The following is a 21,195-nucleotide window of genomic DNA, read 5'->3' as shown; positions in this document are numbered from 1 at the left end:
CACATTGCAATACTCATGAGGAATAACTGGAGGCCAACGAAGACACGAGCAGACGACATGCACAGGAAACTGTGGATGACAGACACACCACAAGCCAGCAAAGAGATAGTTATCGGCAGACATGGACATGTACTCGACAGGAATGATGTTGTCACCATGCTAATTTAACAAATTAGTGTCCATGCTAAAATGTGTGGAATGACATCATCACTTGAATGACACATCAGAACACACCTCCAAGTCACTTAGCACACAGTCAGCTGGACACACACATTGAAACACATGCCACACAAGGCTCAAAGCGTGCACACTCAGACACAGGGACTCAACATTATGAGAAGAATTTGCGGATGAGCTGACTCCGGATGTCCTCCTCCTCCTCCTCCTCCTCACTTTCCTCGTGCCCAAGCCCTTCATCCTCCACGGGTAGATGTTCCTGCTCATCAGGATCCAGGATGAGTGGCACTGCCTTCTCCACTGCCATGTTGTGCAGCATGCAGCACACAAGGAAGATTTTGCAGACCTTCACCGGGGCATATGGGAGGGACCCGCCGGTCTTGTGGAGGCACCGGAATCGGCTCTTCAGGAGTCCAAACGTCCTCTTAATCACGTGCCTGGTCTGCCCATGGGCGTCGTTGTAACGATGTTCTGCTGCTGTTCTGGGATTGCGGAGAGGCGTCATCTGCCATGGCATGTTGGGATAGCCAGAGTCCCCTACATGGAAACATCATGTGAAGAAGTGGGTCAGGAGATGCTGTGAGATACAAAGATACCGCTAAACAGAGGACAAACAGAGTATACCCACCAACAAGACATGCTCGTTCGTCGTGCAGCCGCAGCATCATTTCTGGCACCCTGCTACGCCTCATGATGTAGGCATCGTGTGCTGACCCTGGAAAACGGGCACAGACATGGGAAATCCACATGTTAGGTAGACACACCACAAGGGCATTAATAGAGTGATAATGTTTGCGGTTCCGAAAGGCTACCTCCTGTGCCTGTGGTGGTACCAAAGCCACATGTGTCCCATCAATGGCCCCAATTACATGAGGCATCCCTCCCAGGGCATAGAACTCACCCTTGACACCTGTCAACTGCTCACGAGTGGGAAAATGGATGAATTCATCCAGGTGCTCCAACATAGCTTCTAAAACATCATGCAGGACACGGCTGAACATTGTCTGAGACATGCCACCGACATCAGCTATGGTGAATTGAAAGGTACCGGTGGCAAAAAAATGTAGGGCTGCCATCACCTTCATCTTGGGGGTCAGAGCAGTAGGATACCTGTGTCGCGGTTGGAGGTGTGGTTCCAGCCGGGTGGTCAAGCACTCAATCAACTCTTGCGAGAAGCGGTATCTTCGGATGCAGTCATGTTCCGCATGGCACCCAGGTCTGGCATTGGTCGGGGGAGAGGCGGTGCCCTGGAGAGATTTGGAAGGAATAACGATGAGCGAGTACATCACAACAACAATGTCAATGAAATGAGCACATGTTCAACAGCTAATACACATCTGCTAAATACAGAGTCTGGTCTGTGCAATACATCCAGCACACGTATGCCAGCAAGATGATACTCCTATGAAGAGCCAGCTACAATAGTTTATTTGCAAGGTCGACGTGACATGCCATGAAACGAGCTGTGTGCCAGTGTAAGTGAACAGCCAGACACATTACCGGAGTGACAGACATCCACATATCTGCATTTGAAGGATGTAATCTCATACAGACAGCAGGCGGGAAGCTAGACGCACAGGTCAGATGTCATTTAAAAAGGGCAGATCACACACCTTTCCATGAAGGGGTACATGTCAAATGGTGATAACCCAGACATTGAGACAACGCAGATATGTCCTCAGGTCACAATACCATGTTCGATGCATGCAGACACATGTCACGTGGTATTGCACATGTGGCATGGTGTGCGTAATTGTGTGCCATGCACATATGCACACAGACACATGTTGGATGCTGCAACAGCAGATGGAGTTGACAGAACACCAACTGCAATCTCATGGGAACACATGACACACACATGACATAGTCACATCGTGGCGCGCTGGTAGTCACATGTCAGGTGAAATTATCCGTGTACCTACCATCAGGGGACAGTTGCGGGTGTTGGTGACTGTGGCATACCAGTGATGCAGTGCTTGACACGTTTGTACTACATGCACACATGTGCAAAGTGTGAAGGGAAAGTGTGCCACGTAGTGCCCCATCACACATGACATGTGTAAACAGCTCATCACACATCTATTGTGCCACAACATGAGGAGACATGTGCCACATCACTGCCTGACACACCTAGGCCCTGCACATGAAGTACTGCACTGACAATGACTTGATGTACAGCCTTGTGCGAGTCTGACACCTCCATTCCTTTCGTGTGCGCCTCCTATCACCAGTGTAAGCTGTGAAACGCAGTACACACGCTCTGAGGCCGTGTGTACGGGCCGTACACGCGTGAGTACGGCCCGTACTCATGCGTGTACCGGCCGTACACGCGTGAGTACGGCCCCTATCACTATAGTTGTGTTACCGTAGGCCATTGTGATAGGGGCCGTACTCACGCGTGTACGGCCCGTACATGCGTGAGTACGGCCCCTATCACTATAGTTATGTTACCGTAGGCCATAGTGATAGGGGCCGTACTCACGCGTGTACGGGCCGTACACGTGTGAGTACGGCCCCTATCACTATAGTTGTGTTACTGTAGGCCATTGTGATAGGGGCCGTACTCACGCGTGTATGGCCCGTACACGCGCGTGTACGGGCCGTACACGCGTGAGTACAGCCCCTATCACTATAGTTGTGTTACCATAGGCCATTGTGATAGGGGCCATACTCACACGTGTACGGCCCGTACACGCGTGAGTACGGGCCGTACACGCGCGTGTGCGGCCCGAACACGCGTGAGTACGGCCCCTATCACTATAGTTGTGTTACCATAGGCCATTGTGATAGGGGCCATACTCACGTGTGTATGGCCCGTACACGCGTGATTACGAGCCGTACATGTGTGTGTACGGGCCGTACACGCGTGAGTACGGCCCCTATCACTATAGTTGTGTTACTGTAGGCCATTGTGATAGGGGCCGTACTCACGCGTATACGGGCCGTACACGCGTGAGTACGGCCCCTATCACTATAGTTGTGTTACCGTAGGCCATTGTGATAGGGGCTGTACTCACACGTGTACGGCCCGTACACGCGTGAGTACGGCCCCTATCACTATAGTTGTGTTACCGTAGGCCATTGTGATAGGGGCCGTACTCACGCGTGTATGGCCCAAACACGCGTGAGTACGGCCCCTATCACTATAGTTGTGTTACTGTAGGCCATTGTGATAGGGGCCGTACTCACGCGTGTACGGGCCGTACACACGTGAGTACGGCCCGTACACGCGTGAGTACGGCCCCTATCACTATAGTTGTGTTACCGTAGGCCATTGTGATAGGGGCCGTACTCACACGTGTACGGGCCGTACACACGTGATTACGGCCCCTATCTCTATGGCCTACGGTAACACAACTATAGTGATAGGGGCCGTACTCACGCGTGTACGGCCCGCACACGCGTGAGTACGGGCCGTATCACTGTAGTGATGGTGCCCTAGGGGTACGTGTGAAACGTGCCGTACCTGTGTGGGGATTTAAAAATTACAATGGGGACACATGAGGGACAAGTGTTAAGGCATAAATGCATGCTGGTTGTCATGGATACCGAGTTTCAAGTTCAAAACTTTACATCATGTGGTCTGGAAAAAGCAGTTGGCCACATTATACATTGTCTCCCTCTGGCACCATGTCGCGTACTGTGGAGAGGGCCCAGCCATACACACTTGAAGAGAATGAGGCATTGCTGGATGTCCTCCTCCCACAGTACCCCAGGGGAGCAGGTGAGTGCTGACTCCACTACCTTTGCCTGTGCACCTTTTTTGTGTCTGTCACTTCTGGCATTGTGTCCAGGTGTGACAGACATGCAATGTTGTTTAGAGTGGGTCCCAGGGGCGGTAGATGGCTTATGTCTCTCATGCAGGGCTTGATGTAGTTCATGTGTGCACTCCTCACTTGCATTGTGCTTACTGTGACATTCACTGCATAGTGCATGGCACATTCAGCCTGGCTAATCCTCTTGGGCATTCTTGTTCTATTGTCCTGCGGTGATTCAGTGGTCACCCCGGTGTGACAGGTGACTGCACCCACAGATGTGTGTGAGTTGTGTGGAGCTGTGGTGAGAGTGGTGAGATTGTCCAAATGATGTGTACGCCCCCTGGACATTGATGTGTGTGAATGTTCCTTGTCATGTGGGTGAGTGTCTATGTGGAGTGTTGCACCACAGCTGCATGGAGGAGGCAACTGCTCGACCCATCTGATGTGAGAAGGAAACTGTGCTGTGTGTCTGACTTGCTGAGCTAGCCCCACACCTGTGACACCCCCTGGCAAGTGGCACATGTGCAGAGTGAGCTTTGTATCCGCTGTTGACAATGGCAGGTGATTGATCTGAGCCTGTGTGTGTCTGGGGCATGTGACTGCTTTGCGGTGCTGGCCATCAGCCTTGTGTTGCTTGGGATGCACAGTGTGTGCCATGATCAGGAATTGGTTCGCACCCTTCATGCCACCTGTGTACTTACTATGCCATGTAGTGCATTGGTGCGTCCACAGTGGCAAATGTCCCTATGACTAAGGTGCTATTACTTGCCAGCATACTATGCCCTGTTCAACAAATCAAAGATGTTAAAATGTGTGTCTCTGTGACATGGTGCAGGTGTAGTGATGTTGTCCCACTTTTTCATCCTCACAGGTAACCGCCTACCATAAGCGGAAGATCTGGAAGGAGGCCGTCAAGGCCGTTCAATCGGTGGAGGGTCGCAGTCGGCGCCTGCCACAAGTGAGGAAGAGATGGCAGGACATCCAGTGCTGGACCCGGAGGATCGCCCGGGTCATGCTGAAGGAGGAGGCTCCCCGCAAGCATGGCGGGCGCCAGCGCCTGACCCACCAAATGAAGCGTGTCCTGGCGGTGGTCTTCCCTGACCTGGATAGGTGGATACAGGAGTTACAGCAGCAGGAAGGGGGTAGGTACATGTGTGTTTGCTGTGTGTCGCCAGCTTTTGTTGCTGCTCAGTCGCCTGGAGACACTGCCAGAGTATATATGTGCAGTGCATATCCTGTTCCCCCAAGTCAACCTGTGCTGTTCTTCCTCCCTTCCCCTCCTTGACATGTGTTACCTGGTCTGTGTGTTATCACTATTGCACATGGTCATCTAGGCTACCAGTTAATCAAGGTGCACACTGCTTTCAGCATCATGTGTGGGGGTGCCCTGTCCTGTTCAGTCATTTGGGGGTACATAATTGTTGGCACTGATGCTGAGTCTCAACATAGGAGTGTGAGGTTTCAAAAGAACAGACTTGCAGCATGCATTACCAATGTTGTGGCCTCAGACATGATGTGCATGAGTGGGAGATATGCATAGTGCCGGGACGGTTGCTCCTGTTACAGTCAGCTCATTCCAGGACCATGGAGCAGTGTGCCCACTACAGTCCCCTGACACAGCCTGCCCTCCTAATCATGTGTGTCATCCAACACTGTACACATTCACTGTGGGTTCAGCATGGCCCTGCCTCTGTGGCATTCTTCCCTGGCCTAGGTTGTATTTTTCACATGTGTGCTACATGTGTCCACTGGACAGGGATACACCAGTTTGCTTGTGCATACTCACACTGGGCAGTGCCTGTGTGGCTATTCACAACAATCTGTTGATGGTGTTTGTGACAAATATGTTTTGCCAGCCCTACAAGGTGATGTTGTGTTAATGAAGCGAGTTTTCAAGCACAGTTATTGTAACCATGAATAAGAGGTGTCAATTCTTGATCGGTATCAGTCACATTGACTCAGGTATGGGTGGGTGTGTGCGGGAGGGGCGTACATGTTCAACCCTGATTTTTCATTGCCAGTTCTGACTTGTGTGTGATAATTCGCAGTACAGAAAGTCACCGTGCAGTGCCCCCGTGATGTTGGCCAGTGCTTAATGTTTGTGCTTCGTATCCTGTGTCAGTTTTTGACAATCATGTATCCTGCTTGTACATTTTTTGCACCTGTGTGTGGTTCAGATGCTACACAGTTGTGACTTTGTGTGCTGACATCTGTGGGTACATTCTGGCTTGCCATGAGGGTGTCCCCACAGTACAGCTAGGCTTTTTTACAAAACAATTGCAGGCCCATTAGCTTATTCATTGTCCTGGGTGTGGACATGTGTGCCACTCCAGATGAGTCATTAGGTCATATGTGTAGCCAACTGTGTAATCAGGTGATGGATAGCCATGTGACAAATGGCATTATTCAAGTTTTTACTCAGAGAAATTGTCCCTTGGCAATCACTACACCTGTCAACATGTCTCAATGTTTCATATGCTTGACATTGTTGTTTTGTTGTGAAGGACAATAATGTGCCTGCATGACAGATGTCTCCCAAGGAAGTGCACAAGACACCACCTTTACACTTTCCTGGGACCCGCTGGCACATTTTAAAGTAAGGCACAGTTTGAACAAAACTTGTTTAGAGTTCATACATATACATGTTCCCACAGTGTGGTTGCATTTGGGTTAGTCCTTGGTTGTTGCCGATACCAACTTACAAGTGTCAAGTCATCCAGACCACCGTGGTGCCATGTATATGTACTTACTGATACCCCATTTCTGCCTAACAGTGGCTTATTTAAATGAGTCTGGCAGCTCAGACAATGACTGTGTACATGTAGTTTGGTGTGCACCTCCTTGTGCGACTTCTGTTATACAGACACATGTGTGTTCTGTTCACAAAGTGGAACATTCACACATTCTAGACATGTCCATTGTGTAAAGGGTTGTGATTCTCCAGGAATCACAATGTATTTCTTTGGGGTTTCCTAAGTACTCACAGGTCTCTGAGTGTGGGGACACCTTCTGCATTGGCATGTGGTATTTGGCCTTGGGTGCGACATTACTGTTGGGTTCACAGTGAAGAAGAGGTGGCATGCCTTCATAGTCTTGCTGTGCTCAACTGATCCCATACACTAGCTTCTCAGGATCTTGGGATTTCAAGTCATTTGCTGTTGTGTCCTAATTTTCAATTTTTCCAAGTGGCATGGTGGGTCAACCAACTGGGGAGTGCAGGGCTTACATATGTGGGGAGTATTCTAGATGTTACTCATGATGCCTTTCCTGTTATTCACTGTTACCTATTTTGTTTGGACTCATGTGTCAGATGTATACAGGTGACTGATTTTTTCCTGTCTCTTCACCTTGCCCACAGCATCATCGGAGGACACCGAGGGAGACACCGGCACAGACGTGGAGGAGGGATCGAGCACTGGTGCCACCACTGCTGAGGAGTCGGCGGAATCTAGTAGCACGGAGGGCGAGGGGAGTGAGGCGGAGGACCTGCCCAGTACCAACACTGACTACGAGGCTGACGGGTCCGAGGCTGAACTCCCTGAGGGGGCGGAGGCTGCTCCAACAGCTGGCAGCAGCACTCCATCCGTCACCGCCCCCTCCATTCCCATCACTGCCCTCCCACTTGCTCGGGTCCCTTCTGTCAGTGCTAGGCGACCACATGTCTCCTTCGTGCCAGGCACCGCACCCCCTGCCCCTGTCCCCCCTGCTGCCCTCACTGTTGAGTCTGTGGACATTCAGCGGCAGTTGCAGGTTGGGCAGACATCGATCCTGACTGTCCTCCATGGCCACACCAGACTGATGACCCAGATGGTGTCGTACATGGAGGGCATGTCATCAGCGATGTCTGACCAACGCATGTTGCTGAGGTCCCTGGACTCGTCACTGACGGCAGTAGTGAGTCACCTGCAGTGCTGCGTCCCCCCCACCCCTGCACCATCCACAAGTCCCACACCCATGCCTGTCCCAAGCACATCAAGACATCCACACACACGCACCCCACCAGACACAAGCAGCACACCACCACGTAAGGGCAAGCGCACACCTCCTGACACGCACACTCAGGGGGATGCAGGCACACCCACTGGGTCTGGGGCACACAGGCAGGCATGCAGCCACTGTCCTCGTCCACATGACTCACTCCCCAGTCCCTCCGATGTAACTCCCCTTGGCTCCCCTGCCCCAGAATCAGAGAAGGAGGCCTACTTCGCTGGGCTGGGCCTCAGCCCCACTAGTTTACCTGGCCGCAAACGGTCAAGGCACTCCACGGGTAGGGGAGTTAAGTCCCCCAGCCTGTCCACCACCTCCCCCAGTAGCGCTGCAGGCCATCCCTCCGACCCCCCCCATCCTTGGGGCCTGTTGTTTCTCCGGGTGCAGGGGAAAAGCTTGAAGATCTGGCAGAAGTGTGCAGCGCCGAGCTCGCCTCCACCTTTGGCGCTGCCCCACCCCCTGGGGTGGAGTCGTCCGTCCCTGCACCCACCACAGCTACCCTTCCCCCTCCTGTCCCTGCGGTGCCTGGTCCTTCCCCACATGATGCCCCCCCAGTCGCTGAACCAGAGGTTTAGTATGTGCAGGCAAGCTAGGGGAGACGCGTGGCCATGTGTCCCCCCCAAGGACTTCATATCTGGACTGGCCATTGGCCTTTGTACATAGTGTTCTTTACTACATCTTATCTTTTCATGCTGAATAAAGCATTTTATTTTCCGTTTTGAAAAGTCTTGCATTTCATGTATTGATGTTGATGCTGAGGCTCCAGGAGTTGGGGTTGTGGGAATGTGTTATGTTTCATGGAAATGTTGTAGTCTGCATCTCATGGGGTGGAACCTGGTATCTGCGTGCCCTCACAAGGTCTCTGCAAAGAATCTTTGGTCGTGTCTGCTCTTTGTGTTTGGAGACATTGTCCTTAGGAGTGTTCCTTCCTCTGTGGCACCTGACATCTCCCCTGGAGAGGGTTGCACAATTGTTGTGTTGCCCTGTGTCTACATTTCCTTTGTTGGTGATGGATCCCTTCAACTCTGGCCATGCCTGCTCAGCAATGTCTCCGGCTGCATCGTCTGTGCCATCCTTGGTACTCACTGTACTTGTGTATAGAGTATTTTGCCATGCCTTCATAGAGAAATTGTCCCTTTTCCGCACAATGCATGTGTGTAATCCCAGCCTAGCACACATATGGTATTTGTTCTGCTGGGTATTTGAACACCTGACTCACAATTGTGGCCATTGTTTCTGTGGGAACTCCACCCTATTCCTTCCATGACAGACAACATCTTGGTTGCTGTCCCAGCACCTGTACATTCCTATCAGTCCTGGGATGTGCGTGACAGTGTGTGTTCCCTTTGTCTCTCTTAGTTTAGTAGGCATTGACATGACCATCGAGTCTTGTGGCATGATCTCTGTGTGTGTATTGTGCTGCATCCCCCAGGGGTGGGTATGCATGTGTGATTTGTCCTCACACCCACATGTGGTGTGTCATGCAGTGGGGGAAAGACATCCATCCTCATGGGAGTGGGACACTGCTGTCAGTGATGTGTTGTTATGGCACTATCAACATAGTCCAAATATCGGGATGCGTACATACACCCATGGAATTGGGATCATCTGATAAGGATGTACACACCCCCATGTCTGTGTCCACTGCTGGTATTTCTCTGCACCCACCCCCATGTCTGTGTCCACTGCTGGGAGTGATAGGCACCCACCCCCATGTCTCTGTCCACTGCTGGGAGTGATAGGCACCCACCCCCATGTCTGGGTCCACTGCTGGGAGTGATAGGCACCCACCCCTCACATGTCTCTGTCCACTGCTGGGAGTGATAGGCACCCACCCCCATGTCTCTGTCCTCTGCTGGGAGTAATAGGCACCCACCCCCATGTCTGTGTTCACTGCTGGGAGTGATAGGCACCCAACCCCATGTCTCTGTCCACTGCTGGGAGTGATAGGCACCCACCCTCATGTCTGTGTCCACTGCTGGGAGTGATAGGCACCCACCCCTCACATGTCTCTGTCCACTGCTGCTATTCCTCTGCACCCACCCCTCACATGTCTCTGTCCACTGCTGGGAGTGATAGGCACCCAACCCCATGTCTCTGTCCACTGCTGGGAGTGATAGGCACCCACCCCCATGTCTGTGTCCACTGCTGGGAGTGATAGGCACCCACCCCCATGTCTCTGTCCACTGCTGGGAGTGATAGGCATCCACCCCCATGTCTGTGTCCACTGCTGGGAGTGATAGGCACCCACCCCTCACATGTCTCTGTCCACTGCTGGGAGTGATAGGCACCCACCACCATGTCACTGTCCACTGCTGGTATTCTTCTGCACCCACCCCCATGTCTGTGTCCACTGCTGGGAGTGATAGGCACCCACCCCCATGTCTGTGTCCACTGCTGGGAGTGATAGGCACCCACCTCCATGTCTGTGTCCACTGCTGGTATTCCTCTGCACCCACCCATCACATGTCTGTGTCCACTGCTGGTATTCCTCTGCACCCACCCACCCACCCACTTGCCCCCTTGCCGTGGTACACTGCTGTCCTGGGCATACACCACCCCCAATTTACAGCTGATGTGCTGCACCAAGTGGTAGACCAACATTTGTGGCGTGTGTACGCCTTGTATCCATCATGTAATGGGGCCGTAGGGGTACGGGTGGTACGGCCCGTACCCCTGCATTCATAGGGTGTGTACGGGTCGTACCTCGCGTACCCCTACGTCACCTCTACAATGGTAGTACGGCCCGAACCAACGCTCTGAGGTACGTGGGTACGTCCGTACCACCATTGTAGTGGTGATGTAGGGGTACGTGTGTACGGACCGTACCCACACTCTGGGGGGCGTGTGTATTGTCCATGCACGCGTACCCCTAAATCACCACTGCAATGGTGGTACGGACTGTACCCACGCTCTGGGGGGCGTGGGTACGGTCCGTACCACCATTGTAGTGGTGATGTAGGGGTACGCGTGTACGGACCGTACCCATGCTCTGGGGGGCGTGGGTACGGTCCGTATCACCATTGTAGTGGTGATGTAGGGGTACGCGTGTACGGACCGTACCCACGCTCTGGGGGCGTGGGTACAGTCCTTACACGCGTACCCCTACATCACCACTGCAATGGTGGCACGGACCGTACCCACGCTCTGGGGGTCATGGGTACGGTCCTTACCACCATTGTAGTGGTGATGTAGGGGTACGCGTATACGGACCGTACCCACGCTCTGGGGGCGTGGGTACGGTCCATACCACCATTGTAGTGGTGAAGTAGAGGTACGCGTGCACGGACCGTACCCACGCTCTGGGGGGCGTGGGTACGGTCCGTACCACCATTGCAGTGGTGATGTAGGGATATGCGTGTACGGACCGTACCCACGCCCCCCAGAGCGTGAGTATGGTCCGTACCACCATTGCAGTGGTGATGTAGGGGTACGCATGTACGGACCGTACCCACGCTCTGGGGGGCGTGGGTACGGTCCATACCACCATTGTAGTGGTGATATAGGGGTACGCGTGTACGGACCGTACCCACGCTCTGGGGGGCGTGGGTACGGTCCGTACACGCGCACCCCTACATCACCACTGCAATGGTGGTACGGACCGTAACCACGCTCTGAGGGGCGTGGGTACATCCCGTACCACCATTGTGGTGGTGACGGGTACACGTCCACGTCCACTTCCATTGTGGCGGGACGTGGGATTGGTGGACACACCCCCCGAAGTGACCAGACCATGGAGGTAATTAATGTGCAGGATATCTTTGTTTTTTGTGGGGTGTCGGTTATGTTTCCTGCCCCTTGCCCCCCCTCCTTTGCCCCGGGGGTTGTTCTGACCTTCTGCGGCATCTGCGGCGGTTTCTGTACACAAGGTCGTAGGCTATGAGGGCCGGGATGACACGTAGGATGGGGTCCATGGCTGTCCGTCGCGTACCGGTGCTCCTTGTTCGCGTCGTCCTCAATTTCCCTGGAGTTTGTGGCTGCCGTAAAATATTATCCGTGCGGAGTGACGTAGGCACGGATCGTACTTGCTGGTTCGTAAAACGCTGCCTGACTCCGTCCGAACGTCACGTACCCGGTGTCCCGGATCGGAATTGTGGGTATTTTTTTGTCGGTCGGTCATTTGTACGACTCGTACGGAAATTGTATTTCTGTACGAATCGTACTTGCGGGTTTGTAAGGTGTTTTACCAGGGAACGAGTCGGACGGAGAATACGCTCCGTACGACCATTCGTACCCGGCTTTTACAGGATCGGAATTGGCACCTTAATGAAAAAATAATTAATAACTTCTAAAAAAATGTAATACATTTATTATAATTAAATTACTTCCCACCCTATTCCCCTATAAACTCACAACACGCTACGGAACTAAAAAGCAAAATCTTGTTAATAAAAAATGTATTACTTATACAAATTTAACACTTATATTAAAATACAAAAGCAATACTTACACAAAAATATAGAACATAAACATTTGAATTAAATTCTAACATACATAACACTAACTAAAAAATGTTTTTTTTTAACATCGATATTTAAAAAAACTATATTTCTTACCTTCAACTTGATATTCTTGTCAAAGATATTCTGACTGTCGGTATTCTGGCATGACGATATTTCAACATTGATATTCTGGTAGGTCGATAATTTTAACCCGATATTTTGTCTGTTTACCAGTTTATTGTATGCTCCCCACTTTATTAGATGGCCATGTATGGTAGATGCTGTCGGAGGTAACATTCTTCTCCCAAGTTTCTTGAGTATTCAGCTGCTAATATTTTCAAAGCTGATTATCAGTGAGACAATATTCAACTTGGAAATCAGGGAACCCCTTTAGTCTTTCTGTTCCGAAGAGGTGTTGGACTACAAGAATCTACTTCAAGATCCAAGCTTTCCAGTAGATAGGGGTGTTGTCTATTAGCTATTCAGTGTAATGCCATAGTGGTGCATTGAGATGAAAAACCCATCATGCTTAAATTGCTTACATTGTATTTTCCGTTACTGAATGGAATTCAGCAGTAAAAGATTGGTAGGATCCTTTGATCTTTTAAGTAGTTTGTACAGGACCAATAGGTCCTTAGGCTTATTCTGAAGGAATCCTGCAATGATGACACAGCCTAAAGTATCCAGTTCATTCTGGAAATGATAGGTGGGTTGCGCTAGTTAATGGGCTGTATAGTCATTTTCCAACTTGGGGAGTCATAGGCCTTCAGAAACAGCATCCTCATATAACTTGGGCATTGCAAGCCTGGGTTTATTTTCATACCACTGTGTGCTACCAATGAAGGCACCCTTGCACCATTGGTTCAAGGGTGTCTTTGTTATAGGCAGGTTTGTTTTCCTTCCTGCACAAATACAATCCTTAGAGGCCTATTCCTCTTTTTATGTGTGCTAAAGCATGCAGCACTAATGGAAAGAGGAACTAACAGATATCTCTCCTCGTTACACCTCTGTCAGTTAGGAGCACTATTTTGGCACACACTCAGGTTTACAAGTCTTTGTAAATCTGAGTTTTTGTCAAAATACATGGGTGGATGCACTGGAATGCCCATGGCCCACCCATGTAACACCTATCCAAAGCAAAGTAATGCAAGGCAGCGCTATGCACATTTTTTCTCTACTTTGGTGCCGATTCCGATCCGGGTCGGAAAGCACTCCGATCGAGCCGGATCCGGCGTGTTTTCCGACCGAGCCGGAGTCCTGCAGTCCGACCGAGCGAGTACGATGCAGCTGTATGCTGCCGGACTCGGTTCGGTCGGACTCCCATAGAAGTCAATGGGAGCCGGTCACACGACGCGTACATGGGCTCCCATTGACTGAATGGGTACGTCTCGCACAAGGGCGCATCCTACAGTGGGTACGAGTCGGTGCCATCCGCACCGTACATGCCTGTGTTGGGGGGACCCTTGGGTCTCTCCCTGTGTCCGAGTCGTAGGGCTGCAGGTGACAGGGGGTCCGACGCGGACCCCCAAAGGCAACCACCTGGACGTTTTGCGAGTCGGACACTCTGGATCGCACTGGCTGTCCGGCGCGTGCATCGTACTGTCTCGGTCGTAAATCGCATCCATTGCACGCCGCGGTTAGCTTACGACCGAGACGTTTGGAGCGGTTCGGACCTCGAAACGACTCGGTCGGTGAATTTCACATAGCTCGCATCGTACTCGCTCGCTCATACAGCTGTACGAGTCGGGTGGAAAACACGCGTACGGCTCGCAGTTTTTCTGGCCGGATCGCGTTCGGTGCCCTTCCGACCCGGATCGGAATCGGCCCCTTTGTATTTACTAAACCATGCAAAGCCGTGAACAGTGGCTTTCTGAGGCTCAGTAATTGACACAAGGGGCCCGATTCACAGAACTAACTTAAGACAAAATCCTAAACTTACTACCATTTTGGTATTCACAGAAGGCACTTACTCATTTTGGTATTCACAGAAGGCACTTACTCATTTCGGTATTCACAGAAGTTAGGAGTCCTAACTTTAGGACTCCTAAATGCCTTCTGTGAATACCGAAAGTCTTAAAATTAGGATTTTTCTCTGTTTAGTAGTAGTATAGTTAGGACTCCCAACCTTAGGACTCCTAAATGCCTTCTGTGAATACAGAAAGTCTTAAAATTAGGATTTTTCTCAATTTAGTAGTCCTAAGTTTAGGACTCCTAAGTTTAGGACTCCTAAATGCCTTCTGTGAATACCGAAAGCCTTAAAATTAGGATTTTTCTCAGTTTAGTAGTAGTATAGTTAGGACTCCTAAATTTAGGACTCCTAAATGCCTTCTGTGAATACCGAAAGTCTTAAAATTAGGATTTTTCTCAATTTAGTAGTCCTAAATTTAGACTTAGGACTACTAAATTGAGAAAAATCCTAATTTTAAGACTTTCGGTATTCACAGAAGGCATTTAGGAGTCCTAAAGTTAGGAGTCCTATCTATACTACTACTAAACTGAGAAAAATCCTAGTTTTAAGACTTTCGGTATTCACAGAAGGCATTTAGGAGTCCTAAAGTTAGGACTCCTAACTTCTGTGAATACCGAAATGAGTAAGTGCCTTCTGTGAATACCAAAATGAGTAAGTGCCTTCTGTGAATACCAAAATGGTAGTAAGTTTAGGATTTTGTCTTAAGTTAGTTCTGTGAATCGGGCCCAAGGAATTTTGTGTCAGGGCTGTGCCATAAAAGTGACACAACCCTGGTGCAAAATCATATTAAATCTGGGCCATAGTCTCTATCTATGGGAAGTAGCAGAAGCCAGTGGTAAATCAGTCCGCTGTCAGATATCAAATCTTTGAGCATATTACTATCAGGGCTTTTACTGAGGTCAGGAGCCCGGATCTTTCTTATATCAGGTTGAAAGTCATGTTGCAGTCATCCCCAATAAGCAGTTGAGTTTGGCCTACATCTCCGCAGAACCTGCTGATTTGCGAGAAAAAGTTGCTCCTCTGGATGTTTGGGGTATACACCGAACCACCAGCAAGAAAGTGTTTTTGTACTGAGAGTTTAACAAAGACACATCTACCCTCTAGGACAATCCAAGTTTCTTTTATCCCAGCTTTCAAGTTTTTATGTAAAATGATAGCCACGCCCCCTTTCTGATAGGATTGAAAGTGTACGCCTGGTGAATATGTTGATTGGTGGGCAGTGGCTTAAAAATAACTGACCCCACCCAATCCCTCTTCAGTTTTTTGGACACTGTGGCTGATAGGTGAGTCTCTTCTAAGAGACCAATGTCTGGTTTGTAAGACGCCAGATATGATAAGAACTTTTTATGTTTGATAAACGTAGAGAGGCCATTAACAGTGAAGGACCAGATAGGCAAAGGTCTGGTATAAGATGCCATGTTCCAAGTAAGTGCAGCCCGGAGTCACAGTGGTAAGGGCAGAATTTGGAATCAGGTAAGGTGTGGGGGTCGATGAGAGGAAAAGAATGTAGAGATGTCTGCATCTGGTGCATATCGCAGAACTCAAAGTGAAGAAGGTCACTAAAGAGATTCTCATACTGGATAATTATAAGTTTAACATTTTCAAAACTTTAACTTTAACCTGGCAGGCTGTACTTCTCGCTAGCGCCTGGCCACAATTTGAAATATTTCTCCTGACAATATTAGTTCCAAAAGAGTAATCTGTTACAATATTAATGAACCATAATTTATGTAATAATGGGCTGTTCCTTCTAGAGGCATGGAGAAGTAGTCTGACTTGTTGATATGATAATAGGCAAGTAATGGATGGTTTAGAGGTTGTGTCTGATGTAGCCGATCTTGATCTAAGTTTATAAGCATTGTAGAATTAAAAAACACATATAGAATTTCAGACCCGTTATTTGGGGCACCCGATCTGCTAAACATGCCCCTTTTTCTTTTTCTGGCAGGCAAAAAATGCAAACATTAGTTCATCTATTCCTATTTTTGTGATGAGTAACTTTCTGCTGGAGATTCCGGAGCTCATCCTCCCATTCTGCCATATTATAGATCTGTGACTCTTTTATCAGTAGTCTGTAATTGTATTTTAGAGCTTGTGAATTTTTCATGGATATTTTTTAAGAGAGAACAGAAGTTGATGGGCTGCTTTGGCCATTAACATGTGTACTCCGCCAGCTTATTGTACAATAATGGTTATCGTTGCCATGCTAGCCAGGGGTTGGGGAGAGTAAGTATCAGTAGCTGTGGTTTCTTGCTTTGAAAGTTACTGGTTGTAGGTGCATGTGAAAGGAAGCGGAAGAGTTGACTTTAATTATGTTATATTAACATGAAGGTGTCCAGGCTCCTAAGCAAACTAGAAGTCAACTGCAGAACAAAAGAGACTGGGGGTAATCAAGGTCCAGCACAAATCCTCCCACATCTATATCAATTAATAAAACAATGTGCTGTTCCTATACAGAGTTTTAGGTTAACACCAGTAGTGTAACCCAATCTATCTAGGGTCATTGATAATATCGGGAAAAAAAACCCTCACCCACCCCTAGGGCTGGCATGCTTCATCATTGGGCTAGCTCCTCTTTGGGCCGATACTACAATACCCAATGGGCTCTGAAAAGGGGCTCTTTCCAGGAGATCTTTTCTTGAATTTGCCGTATGAGTCTGGGTTTTCTCCCAGAACTCCAAAGATGAATAGAAGTGTAGATTGGTCAAATCAAAAATATTAAAATTAACTAGAGTATCCCTTAAAACCTCTTTATTAAAAGGATCCCTGTCAAAGGACAAAAATAAAAAATGTGGTAATATGTAGGGAGATAATGCACCCTTATTTTCGCCTAAAAGGCTGACATATTTCTTGCCTGATGTGTCTCAAAAGATCAATGCTGTTCTTCAGGACCAAATCACCTAATCTACAATTAGAGGGAACCTATTCTGAATTTATATAGCATCCCCAATAATTAAATCACCTTTATTAGTAATCAAGCAGGTACAATTTTAAACCTATTACACACAGTCAACCTGGGTTCTGAAATGAGTCAATCAGACATAAATACATTACCGGCACATCTCAAATTTATGTGCCGAGCTTTTTGTGTGATTACCAGCGTTTGAATAGTCAAGTAGTTAGATAGACAGGTAGACAGACAGACATATAGAACATATAGTGAGGCACTCAGTGCAAGTAATACTCTGTGGATTGGTTGCAACATGCAAAGATGAAGTATTAATACCATTCACCCAATCCCTATTTGAATCGGGTCCCTTGGGACTTGTGAGATCTTCGGCCACCCGTAGCTATTTCTGAACAAGAAAGTATCCACTAGAGGTAAGGATATACCTATCCCGTTATCTGAAATGCAAAGAACGGAAATCCGTTCTACTTACGTCTCCTGTTGTGATGCTGATCTCTGTAACGTACCTGGTCTACACGGGCCCAGAGTAATAGATCCACTCTGGCGGCTCCTATTTGAGCTCACATGACTGCGAGAACTTCCTGGTCATGTGACTTGCTGATGATGCGGTCACGTGATATGGATTGCACAGAGCGGGAACTCATCTGAAAGAAAAGGGGAAAAAGCCTTTACCACGAAGCATTTTCTACACGTTACGTTTACAACGGTACACTTACCTCGTAAACGTCTTCACAACGCATATTGCTTCAACGACCGTCTTTACCACGCAAGCAACGTCATCACGGAACAACGTCTTCCTCATCCGAAAAAATGCGTCAGTCCTTTTTTAGTGTCGGCAAAGACCTAAAAAAAGGCAAAAAAAAGAAGAAAGGGGGCTTGGGGGGGCGGGGGGGTCTACCCCCAAAAAAGAAAAAGCGGGGTAAAGGAAAAATCGAGGTAAAGGCAATGCGTAGAAAAAACATTCCGTTCTAGCGCATGCGTGGTAAAGGCATGCGTTGCAACGGAATGCGTAGTAACGACATATATTCAAAGAAAAGCCAAAGTCGAGCAGCATGATGGATGAAGAGGCGTTATTATATTCTTAAGAAAAAATAGTCTATTACGTATGTAAGGGGAAAAAAGGACTCTCAGTGGGATGCTGGGGTGTGTGACCAAAACGGAATGCATGCTCCGAACTGGTCATAGGTATTACATTGTATGTGATATTCAGTATATATCACTATTGGCTCTCAAAGACAAAGCTTTTTATATTGATTTATGTGCTTCATTTCTGGAGAAAGGGAAACACTAATCTCCCCTGAAAAAAGAGTTCCTTGAGCAGGTCAATGCAGGTGTCATTTAAAGGAAGATAATCTTTTAAAAAAAATATTAACAAAAGGGGGGTGGGGCTCTATGCCAAGGATGTTAATGTGAACCAGGAAAGGTTTATTCGTGAGACAAAGGCCATAGTTGTAAATGCACAATAAGTCATTTCAATGAGTTATTACAAATGTGGCACTGGGTTGATTAGTGAAAACTGGGAGCAGAGGGCATGGCACAGTAGTTACTACTTCCTAAATCAGGTTAATTCACTCCGTGGGATTTCATTGTTTAATCAAATCTCATGTGCATTCAAACAAAACATCCATCTTTGGTTTTTTTTTGTATAGGAGAGACTGTACATTCAATTTCCCTTGAATAGACTCCAGCACACACCACTCCAGGCCATTGTCCACATGTTGCACCTCAAGGTAATGCACACTGGTTAGCAGTGGTAAAGTGAAAATGAAAATGAAATGAAAAAGATATTTGATAAAGCGCACTGCGGCCAAGCGGCTTCCTGGCGCTAAAACCTGATCAAGACTCACATAAATCAGACCGAAGGGTTAGGGAGAGAAAGCCTGAGAGAAGAGGAAGGTTTTTAAAGCTTTACGAAAATGGGAATAAATGGGAATAGAGCGAATAGAAAGAGGGAGACTGTTCCAGAGCTGAGGGGCCAGAACCGAAAGGCGAGTGACCCCGGTTCTGGATTTACGAAAACGAGGGATGTGCAAGAGAGACAAAGAAGAAGAGCGAAGGGTACGACAGGGGGCATAAGAAGAAATGAGAGAGGTGATGAAAAGAGGGGCAGAACGGGAATGAGCCTGAAAGGCTAAACAGGCCAATTTAAAAAAAGATCGAAAATGTACAGGAAGCCAGTGAAGAGATTTGAGTGCAGGAGTGATGTGAGAAAATTTAGGAAGGGAAAGAATAAGGCGAGCAGCTTGATTTTGAATGGCCTGAAGTCGGCGAGATTGAAAAGCAGGAATGCCTACATACAGGCCATTTCCATAGTCGATGCGGGAGATGACAAGAGCCAATACTATGGTTTTGAGGGCGTCAGTGGAAAAGAACCGAGAGATCTTCCGGATGAGACGAAGGGACAAAAAACAAGAAGAAACGACGGAGCTGATCTGACTATGCATCGAAAGGTCATGACTGACTTTGATGCCAAGAGTACGAACAGAGGGGACAGGTGAAGGTGGGGGACCAAAAGAGGGGGGCCAATGTGCAGGAGACCAAGGGTTAGAGGGGCCACCGGTGAGGACAAGTTCCGTCTTGTCAGGATTGAGTTTCAGATGGTTGGCGCTCATCCACTCAGAAATAAAAACTAAAGTAGAACACAATTTGGGAAGGGAGTCAGAAGAAGAGGATAAATCAAAGATGAGCTGAAGGTCATCGGCATAGTTATAAACAGAGACCCCCAGCTCAAGAAGGGAAGTAATAAGGGGTTGGATGTAAAGATTAAAAAGTAAAGGGGAAAGAGAGGAGCCCTGGGGAACGCCACAGGTAACCGGGCGGAAGGGGGCCGAAAAGCCAGAGAGATGGACCGCCTGGGACCTATCCCGAAGAAAAGACGCTATCCAGGAAAAGGCCACACCCCGAATACCAGCTGATCTGACACGGTCGAGAAGGATGGAATGGTCGACCGTGTCAAATGCAGCGGACAAGTCGAGGAGGACCAAGGCTTGAGGAAGATTGAGATCGGCTTTCGCTTTGAGCTCATCCAGAACCGCGAGGACTACCACCTCCGTGGAATGACCCGGGCGGAATCCGGCCTGGTGAGATGCCAATAAGCCATTCTGCTCGACATAGGAGGAGAGGCAAGAGGTGACATGTGCTTCAAGAATTTTTCCAAGATATGGGAGAAGGGAAATGGGACGAAAGTTAGAAAGAAGAGAGGGATCCAGGCCAGTTTTTTTTTAAGATGGGAAGGACAATAGCAGATTTAAAAGAGGAAGGGACAGAACCCAAAGCCAAAGAAGAATTGAGAAGAGCAAGAGGGGGAGCAGAGCAGCTGGTGAATAAGATTTTGAGGATACGAGCTGGCGCACAATCAGCAGGAGAACCTGACCTGACTTTGGCCAGGAGTTTAGAGAATAATTCAAAAGAAATGGGAGGAAAGGAGACAAAAGAAGAGAGAGGAGGAGGGGGGGGAGGACGGGACAAGGTTGGGACACAGGGGGGATGTGGGCTTTTATCTTCAAGATTTTGTCAATGAAAAAATCATTGAGTGAAGAGCAGAGGGTTTGTGAGGGAACGGGACCGGGGGTGGAGCGATCAGAAGTGGCTAGAGCGTGAACCAGGGAAAATATTTCCCGAGGCTTATTGGCAGCCAAAGCCACTTTCTCAATAAAGTAAGCGGTTTTGGCTGCAGTGATCGCTTTTTTGTATTCCGTGAGAAGAGATTTGTATTTGACGCGCCGAGATGGACTGTAGTTGCGTCTCCAAAGGCGTTCCGATCGCCTAAGATCGAGTTTGAGCACTTTAAGCTCGGGAGAGAACCACTTGTGAGCGTCATGGGGACGAACCTTTTTGACCTTTCTGAGCGGGGCGACTAGGTCGCAAGAAGAAGCGAGCCAAGTGCGAACGGTCTCAGCTTGGGAGTCAAGGGGGAGATCGTTAAGAGCCGGGGCAGAAGAAGCCAGAGTGAGC

This window comes from Triturus cristatus, chromosome 8, assembly GCF_964204655.1.
Source record: "Triturus cristatus chromosome 8, aTriCri1.1, whole genome shotgun sequence".
Taxonomy (NCBI): Eukaryota; Metazoa; Chordata; class Amphibia; order Caudata; family Salamandridae; genus Triturus; species Triturus cristatus.
The sequence above is the reverse complement of the archived record's forward strand: the minus strand, read 5'-3'. Positions refer to the sequence as shown.